Source organism: Mus pahari, chromosome 11 (assembly GCF_900095145.1).
Source record: "Mus pahari chromosome 11, PAHARI_EIJ_v1.1, whole genome shotgun sequence".
In the NCBI taxonomy this organism is placed as follows: Eukaryota; Metazoa; Chordata; class Mammalia; order Rodentia; family Muridae; genus Mus; species Mus pahari.
The window spans coordinates 57,881,613-57,888,853 of record NC_034600.1 but is presented as its reverse complement, the minus strand read 5'-3'; positions in this window follow the sequence as shown (position 1 = coordinate 57,888,853).

Here is a 7,241-nt window from a genome sequence, read left to right as displayed (position 1 = left end):
CCACCGTGTAGTTGCTGGGTTTTGAACTCAGGACCTTCAGAAGAGCAGTCAGTGCTCTTCACCACTGAGCCATCTCTCCAGCCCTCTTGTGTGATTTTATAGTCATTTTCAGAAGTCAACGAAGATATTCAGGTCTATAGCAACTCCAGCAAGTGTGTTGGTAATGGTTACATCAAAGAGAAGCTATTTTACATAAGACTAATCCTCTAATGAACGAGAACATACTTTTACTCCTGGTCTGTTTATTGATTTGTCTTCAATCTAATTATTAAGAAGTGGGTGTTCAGGGTTGAAGATGAATGCCGGATGAATGATAGGCGCATGTACAGTTTACCACCAGACCAGACTGCACCGCATGTCGGGAACCTTCTGGGCAATTGGTCTTAGCGTTCGTTTCTATGGGCCTTTCAGAGCATTCACTGGCTCATGTCCCTTTCACGTGTGACTGGGTTACAGTGTGGTGTGTCAGAGTGCTCTTACACGGTCAGCTTCCGTAACCTACATTTTACTGACGGAGCTGGTGTGCCAAGGAGCCAGCCAGCTAGAGAAAAGCAGGAACCTCGGTGTAGAACTTTAAAAAACATCACATTCCTTATGCTCTGTTGGTAGTTTTTATCTCTATCAAGAAAATACATATTTACCAATGGAACTGATGACTTTTAATTTCTTCTCTATGTTCTCAGGTTTTAAATATATTTACTTGATTATCCATAGGCATGAAATCAACCAGAAGCAACTGATTTCTAGTATTTGGGGACATAATAAAGACAGTTGTGTTTATTAGTTTAGATACCATGTGTGACTCCATGGCACAAGTCCATCCATTCAGGTATTGTTTGTGGCTGCTCGCCCACCGGAACAGTAAGTCGTTTGAGTGGATGTGTCAAGTCTGCACATTGACTGTCTTGTGTGTGGGACTTGAAAGGCTTTGTCCCTTTCCTGCTGTGCTTGCTGCCCTTACGTGTGCACAGGAAGTAGTCTGGCAGACTTCTTGCAATCTTGAATTGGCTATGAAAATGGAAGGCAGGTATTAATGAACGCAGTGAGCAGATCCAGGAGTTTGGGTCAGCTGTGTGCAGTGGCATGTGTAGTGCCATGGGTAGGAGCAGGAGGACGCCACAAGCTTGACCCTGTGGGTGACAATGAGGTTGGGAAATGGGACTTATTGAACTTGTCTGGACTGCCTAACTCTGGGAGGGGCAGACAGAACACACGGGAAATCAACATTTAATTACATTGGTGCAGCCAGATTTCTGGTTTGGTCCCTAACTTATGTACTCCGTTTCATCAAAGATGGCCACTCAGTTTCATCAAAGATGGCCACCTTTTCTGCCTTCTGTCCTCTCCTTTTATGTGCTGTTGGATCTCACAGAAGTTTTAGTCTTTTCATTTCATCTCTGAGCATCTCCTGCCCCCTGGTTCTTCCCACTAAGCCTTGATTTTCATGGCTTATAGACCCTTCTATCAAAACTCATTTTACGTGTGTGTCCTCCTTACCCTATTGGATAAATACCCATCCTTTTCTCCAGTCCTAAAGTTGGGAGACCAGTCCTGTGTGCTATACGGAGTGGGAAGAATTGAAGCCACTTCCTGTTGGTGAGTTCTTCTCCCAGCAGCTCCTAATGGATCCCCACAGGTATGGTTCGAGGCTCTCACTGAGGAGTTCATCTTCAAATCTTCACACTTCGTGTGCTCCGCCAACTGACTTGGTTTAATACTACTTCCTTAAATGTCGCCCATACTGGTGCTACTTTTCGTCCATGAATGATGTCTTCCTTTTAAAGCTAACCATTCTAAAGCCCCTGGCCTTTATGAGGTAGATAGACTCACAGGTATGATCTGTGGGTTGCTGTTCTAACTGCAACTCCCAGCTGAATAACCCTGGGACAAATATAACTTCTCCGAGCCTCTTGCTGCTTGTCAGATGTGCACACTATATCCTATGGTGTGTAAATGTCATGCCAAGTCTCAGTTCCGTTACTCCTACTCCAGTACTTCTCCCCCCTCATGTCAACTTGCCTCTGACCTCTCAAACTCAAAGGACTAATATCTTTTCTCTCGAGTATATTCTGTTTCCCTCAGTGCTCTGACTTCAGCTTGCATAACAACCATTCAAAACCTGCTTTCCCAAGACCAAAAGGATCCTGTGTGTTCTTTGTTGCACTGACAATAGAACTAGTCCTGGCAGTGAACAAACTGAATGTGATCCCTGCTCATCTGAAGAGGAAAAGGACCCCCAGACACTTGCAATCCCCGGGGCCTAGTTCTCGGCCATGGAGGGAGTGTTGGCCATCGAGGAAGCATGGAGGCTGTGGAGAATGGAGGAATGGACTGATGGGTGTCCAGAGGAGAGGTGCCTGGACCAGTGGAACACAAGCAGCCGTGGGTCTAATGGGATGAGCAGACTAAGCAAAAGAATGAGGAGTTGAGTGAAAAAGAGAAAATGATTTAGATCAGAGTCACAGCAGACAGGAAGTGTGTTGATTGAGAAACAGTCCTTTACTGGAGGATTCAGTAAAGCTGGCTCCCCAAGGATGATGTTTGAAGTTTTCAGCTTCTCCCAGTCCATTATGCCTCTACAGCAACGTTAAGCTGTAATTAATTTAAGTACTCTGTCCTCTGGCTACTGACAACCAGTATCAGTGACCCTGGGCATATATAGGTATGAAAAATAAATAAATGTAAAGCTTGCCTTCAGGCAGCAGAGGGCAGTCTTGCCCTCTTTAGCCAGACAGATGCAGGCAACAAAGTTGGTACAGTTTCAAATTACCTAATTAGTTCAATTAGCTTGAACTGCCGTGTCCACTCACTGGAGATGAGTAATGGACTCAAGCAGCATCGCTGAATCATGTTCATCGCTTGAAATGGGGCTTTCCCTGATCACTCTCAGTAGCCTCTCATCATACCCAACCCTGGACAGCCCATAAGAGACAACAAAGGAGCTAAGGGGACTGGGACTGTCCCTATTACTTCTGACACACTGTGGATGAAGGAGAGTGATGTGGCAGAGGTCCAGGGAGACATTGGACGGATGTCTGGTTTGTAAGCAGAGAAGCCGATGCATATGCAGTGCTCAGTTCATAGGAGCAAAGCTGTCACAGAATATGGAGATGCATCAGTTACCAGTGAGCTTGTCAAGACAAAGGATCCCAGGAGGAGTGCTTTGTCATTCAGGTGAAAATAGTCCAGCAGAGACTTGTTTTCGGAACCGTGGAGTGCTAACAGTGCATTATCTGGATCCTGTCCGACAGATCACTTGCAGTGCAAGTTGTTGAAAAAAAAAACATATGAATCTATACCATGAGACAGTCAGATGACAAGCCCAGAGGTTTCTGCTCTCCACTAGAATAAAGTAATTCTTCCACGCCTGCCACCCTACCTTCTGGGGGTGGGATTGGCTGGAAACTAGAGCACCTTACCTGCTACATATGCACCAGTGAGCTATCCTCCAGCCTGTCTTTTGCCTTGAGAAAGTAGAGTCTTATTAACTTACTCTATATCTAAAGGCGTGCCTCAAACTTGGGATCTTCCTGCTTCAGGCTCCTCCCAAATAGCGCTGAACTTTGGAACCCGTTGATTTCTGGGTCTCTGTAAGCTGTCCAGGGATGATTAAGACTGAAGTCTATCTCATTGCAGGCACAGCTCTCATAGTGGAAGAGGGCAGCACTCTCGGGTTAATGGATATAGGTCCAGGTTTTAAAAAATAGCTGCATGAAATTCTATTCTATGACTTAATTCAGAAAATAGTAGGAATTTCAATGTGGCTTTTTTATTTTGGCTTTTGTTCTTTGCAATTTTGCTTCTGTTGCTATACAAACTGTGTTTGAGAAAATGTTTGCATGTGTTCCTATGTAATTCTCCTCACTTACAAAAATAGTTTCTCAGAAGTGGGATTGCAAATGTTAGAAAGGCTTCATGTCTTTTTAGCTTTACAAGCTCCATCTTAGATGGTGTGGTGGTTTGAATAAGAGTGGCCCCCATCGGCCCATAGCTTTGACTGCTTAGTCATCAGGGAGTACATCCATCTGAGAAGGATTAGGAGGTGTAGCCTTGTTGGGGGAAGTGTGTCCCTGGGGATGGGCTAAGCCTGGTCTTGATTCCTCTGCCTGCAAAAGATGTAACTCTCAGCTACTGTTCCAGAGCTGAGTGGTGTCCTGCTCCCACCGTGCCCCCACCATGATGCTGATGGACTAACTCTGAAAATGTAAGCAAGCCCACGATTAAATTCTTTCTAAGAGTTGTCTTGGTCGTTGTTTCTCTTCATGGGAACAGAACAGCAACTAAAACAGATGGTCTGATGAATTCGTGCCAGCGTGCCTTTGTTCCACTTGCTGACAAATGCTAGTAATGGATCAGTTCCCAAATCTACCTTCCCAATCAGAAGGACCAAGTACCAAAACCCAGTTAAACTAAGTATTTAATACTGTGTCATAAAACAAACACGCTGAGTGACAGAAATGTATGTTACTACTATTAGAGAGCCAATAAAAATAATAATTACAATGATTTTACTTAAAGATTTTAGCTTTACTTTAGACTTGGCAATAGTTCATTCCATAAAACAGAATAAATAAAACAAGAAGGAAGGCTTGGTCTGTAGACAGACAAAGGCTGAAACAGAAAGCAGCTCATCTCAATGTTAAGTTTCTTTTAAGGCCAGCATAGGAGACAGAACAAAAGGAAAGTCCCTTTCAGGTAAGGATTCAGGTGGAGAGAACTTGGTTACCCTGACAACGGTTGTCTCTGGTTGGCTTAGGAAAACTGGCTGTTAACTGATAACCCTGACTTTCTCTATAATCAGATAAACAATAAACAATTTCAAGAGGTGACTATTTAGCCTACATAGCTCTGCTTTGGTGTTAACCTGATCTGTTGGGGCTTAAAACCATTTGATCCAAAACAATAGTCTCTCTGTCATTGTTACTCAATTCCAATCATCAGACAAGCAATGGCAGGGACATGGCTGTTCTTAGAATTTGATATTTATGACGGATTGCTGTCAGGAAGGGTGGCAACAGGGAGTGACGTGCATTATGTCCCCAGCCTCCCTGCCTGGCAAAATCCTAATACATACAGTAAAGAGGCTCATCATGAGTGGACACTGTATGGAATATAAACGTTCTTCCACGCCCCTGGGTACCAGTCTCCACCCTGGTGTGCAGCTCCCACACCTAATATGGGCACACACTTGGAAGAAGAACAAGGCCAGCTGATTTTCATGTTGGCCAGAAAATATACGGTGCCACACAAAAGTTTGTGATACACAGCACTACTTGTAACTAGAAGAAAACATTGACTGTATTTAAAACCATCATCCCCTAAAGAGGGGTCACAATGCCCCACTGCAAAGAGAACTTGCAAGGATATTTCAGTGTGTTCACTTTAGTTAAATAAGTGGCTGATAGGATCAGTGTTTGGGGACAATCTAGATAGAGATGGGACTGTAGAGAGTGATATAAGGATACAACTGCTTTAGTTCAGTAAATCACAGCTTCGTCCTTTCCTGGGCATGAAACCAACACACTCAACACACACACACACACACACACACACACACACACAGAGAGAGACACAGAGAGAGAGACAGAGACAGAGACAGAGACAGAGACAGAGACAGACTGAGAGAGATCATATTCACTTAGCTTTCTGTAACTCCAGCCACCACAGGTCAAAAGCATTTTCCTAAGCTTGTGTGTAGTTATAACAGGTTCCCATCTGATACTGCCTCCTGTAGTCTTCTGACCCTTCCCTAATCCTTTCATACTTTCAGTTTCCAGTCTACTGAAGACATTCTGGCCCCTCTTGGAGTACTTCCCAACCCTGCCCATATGTCAGGACCTTCCATTTAAACAAAGCTCAGTGCAGTTCTGCTACTACACACTGCAGATGAGCTAAGTAAACAGAGCCATCCCTTTATACTCCATGACAACAGAGGGAACATGACATCAAGTAATAAAATAATACAGGCAGAAACCATGCATTCCTATTCTAGAACTACAAATGTATAGGAAATGTCCAGAACAAAGTATACATTGAGCTTTCATTTTGGAGGAAGACAATTGGGATGGGAGATGATGAACTGAGAGCTTTAGATTTGCTGCCCTCCCAGTTATTCCCTACTTGCCTTTTTTTTTTTTTCAAAGACCCTTTCCCACCTGTTATTTTCTCTTCATGTTTATATGAATTAGTTGATAAAAAGGTCAATGAAGATGTTGGACCAGAAGGTCAAGATCCAGGCAAGAGATGAGGAGAAGGACCCTACCAGGCCCAGGGGTGTAAATAGTGAATATGTTCCCATTCTTTTAATAATTACTTCTTTTATTTTTGAGATTATGAAATAGTTAATATCATTTACTCCTTCTCTTTCATCCGTCTAAACCCATCCATATATCCTTCTTTTCCTTGCTCTCTTTCAAATTTATGACCTCTGCTTTTACTATTAATGTTCTTATGTACACACACATATATGGATACACACACATATATGGATACACACACACACACACACACACACACACACACACACACACGCACACACACTATGCGTATATTCCTAAATACAGCCTGCTCAGTCTGTATAGCACTGTATAGAGTCTGTATGCTTTCAGAGCACACAGTTTGGTGCTGGATGAACAGCTGGCACACTCTTGCCCCTCTCCTGTCTTCCCTGTTGCCTTTCCTTCTTCATGTGAGCTTGAGATGATTTGAAGGGTGATTCTGCTAGTGAGGATGCAGCTGAAAGGGTTAAATGTCACTTTGGTTTTTTTTTTTGTGAGGTCCAAATGAGGATTGATTTTTTTTTTTTTCCTAGAAGCCACTAATTTAAAAAGCTTCTACATCTAGAACTCTAAGCACTCACAACTGGTCATGTCAACTGCAGTCCAAGGCCTTTGTTTACGTAATCTGCAATGAGTCTACGTACATGCTAACATGCCTTGACACCACTCACACATCCATGGACGAAACTAACACTTGTGTGGTTAAATCTCCACGGAGGCCATATTCTGTCCATGTCCCAGGAACATGGATATAGGGAGATCACTGAAGCCAGTTGGATCCTCTCCTCTCCTGGACTTCCATTTCATTTTCTGTACAGAATGAAGGATATAACTGTGGGTAAAGCAATAGAAAAAGGAAGGGAATTGAGAGGGCTGCATGAAAAGAGAGAGAGCAGAGAGGCACCAGCCTGTGGGTCTAACTGAAACCTTTGCCATTGGTCTAAGGAGAGGAATTAGCAACTG